Source organism: Penaeus monodon, chromosome 30, assembly GCF_015228065.2.
Source record: "Penaeus monodon isolate SGIC_2016 chromosome 30, NSTDA_Pmon_1, whole genome shotgun sequence".
Lineage (NCBI taxonomy): Eukaryota > Metazoa > Arthropoda > Malacostraca > Decapoda > Penaeidae > Penaeus > Penaeus monodon.
This window is the reverse complement of record NC_051415.1, coordinates 10,330,860-10,331,070: the sequence shown is the minus strand read 5'-3', so window position 1 is coordinate 10,331,070 and position 211 is coordinate 10,330,860. Positions and strand designations below refer to the sequence as shown.

The following is a 211-nucleotide window of genomic DNA, read 5'->3' as shown; positions in this document are numbered from 1 at the left end:
GTAATGTAAAAATGCAACATATTTCTCTACATTTGACATTGTCGTCATGCTGCTATAAGATAACCTTTATGATTTGGAAATTTACAAACAGGAAGAGAACGGGATACTTACCTTGAGGTAGCGCAGAGGGCGAATTGGGAAGATATATATATTTTTATTCTCTCTCTCTCTCATTTTCTTTCAGATTCACTTTCATTCTCTTCTGCCCACG

The 211-nt window shown here is 36.0% G+C and overlaps 1 protein-coding gene across 1 annotated transcript in view; it reads left to right on the top strand.

Annotated features, from left to right (window-relative positions):
* LOC119592348 (insulin gene enhancer protein ISL-1-like) overlaps positions 1-211 on the top strand; it is a 284,379-nt gene that overhangs the window by 196,209 nt on the left and 87,959 nt on the right. The window lies entirely within an intron of this gene.